Here is a 1,798-nt window from a genome sequence, read left to right on the forward strand (position 1 = left end):
GGGCAGGCCGCGGCTCTCCGCCGCCGCACCGCTCCTCGCTGTGGAGAACGACGGGGGCTCGGGAGCGGAGAGGCGAAGCGGGAAAAAAAGAAGGAGCAGCGGCGGGTTGAATAGCGCCTTCAAATTACTGCTGACGCCTCTGTTACAGCTCCCTAAAATCTCAATCAACAACCCATTAGAACTCAACGGGAGTAAAACTAAATCCTCGTTTAAGTGTATTTATCCGCTCTCTTTTCTCTCTTTCAAATGCTAAATCCATTTCAGCATATGCCCCTTCTTTCTCTCGCCCTTCTCTAAAGACCGGCAGCCCATACTACTCTTGTAAATATGAAAGATGCTAATCATATGACATATCACGTCTCAGTCGGAGCCTGGAATAAAGCCTTGAGATTTGGGATCATTGCCTCCAGACAACAGCTTCATCAGCCGGAAAGTTGGTTTTTTTCTCCTTTCCTTCAACTCTCAATCCCTTCTTTGTCTGGGGGAAAATGCAGCCAACTCGAGCCACCCCGGCCATATGGTTCACTCTGTGTTTTCTTAGTTGAATCCTGAATTGTTTGTGACTTGCGAAGGGGTTTTTTGCTGGGGTTTTTTTGGGTTTGGGGTTGGTTGTTTTTTTTTTTTTTTGGAAGCGTGTATAAAGACATAGAAGAGGCTGCCTGTAGCGGGGTGGCTTTGCGGGGTTACTCCATGTTCTTCACGTGTTCGTTTCCCGCAGCCCTTCTGCAGCCGCCTCGCCGCTACCGCCCTGCCCGAGAGCCAGAAGATAAAAGCCCCGGACACGCTTTTTACCACCACCGCAACCGATTCCGGGGTTCTTGTTACCCTTCCCTCTGGTGGATGGAAACGCCTTCTTAAAACATGATTTGTTTGCACTCATCCGCAGCCCGGTTCGAATTTGTGGCGCCTGTGGAACAGAGTTATCTGCTTACTAGCGAATCCCTTCTGGAAACGCCTCGGCTAAGAGAAGCCCCGAAGTATTCCGAGGAAGGAAGAGTGGCTTTTAAGACCCGTATAAATTAGGAGCTGAATGAGTTCGGCGCGCTCGAGTTTGGACAGCCCCCCGTTTGATAGCAGCCTGCCAAATTTTCTTTCTCTCTTTCCTTACACAAACCCCCAAAAAGGCCCTTTCACCAAATCATTAAATTCTACAGAGGTGGTCAAGCTAGTCCTGCTTTTCAGGCGTTCGAGAAAGAAAAGGGTCCTTGAAGTTTAGAAGATGCCCAAGGAAAACTCATTGAATGACATCAAAAGAATGAGTTTCCATAGCTGTTGAAGCACGAGAGCCGTGTAGCTGCACAAAGGCGGGTTGGGGCAGTGGGACTGTCCCACCGCTCTATCCCAGCACAATTGGGTCACTGAAATAGGGAATTAATTACCATTGGAGAGTGGGCAGCCCATTCACCACTGGCTGAGTTTTATTAAACGCCAATATAAATAACAAAACAACTCTTGTGGCTGCACTATTCCTACACGCCAAAGGAAGGATTATGTCGGGGATTAACATCTTAAAGTCTATGAGACTTTCTGACTCAAGGCTCGGAGCTGGTAATCGTATTTGTCTCCTGGTTCAGCGATTAGTGCTCTCCCTCGCGCACCTTCGCCTGGATGGCCAATGTCCCTTTTTGCAGGCACTGGGTTTTTCACACAATCGGCTGTTCTTTTCCCCACGTCTATAGAAAAGAATAAGAAAACTGAAGCGTGTTCACGCGATCCTCAAGCTTCTTCTCTTCTTCATGGGAAAGGAAGGCACTGGCGGCCTTTTTTCACAGGGGGGGGGGAGGCAAACCCTCTTGGG

This window comes from Pygoscelis adeliae, unplaced genomic scaffold, assembly GCF_000699105.1.
Source record: "Pygoscelis adeliae isolate BGI_AS28 unplaced genomic scaffold, ASM69910v1 Scaffold143, whole genome shotgun sequence".
NCBI classification, from domain to species: domain Eukaryota; kingdom Metazoa; phylum Chordata; class Aves; order Sphenisciformes; family Spheniscidae; genus Pygoscelis; species Pygoscelis adeliae.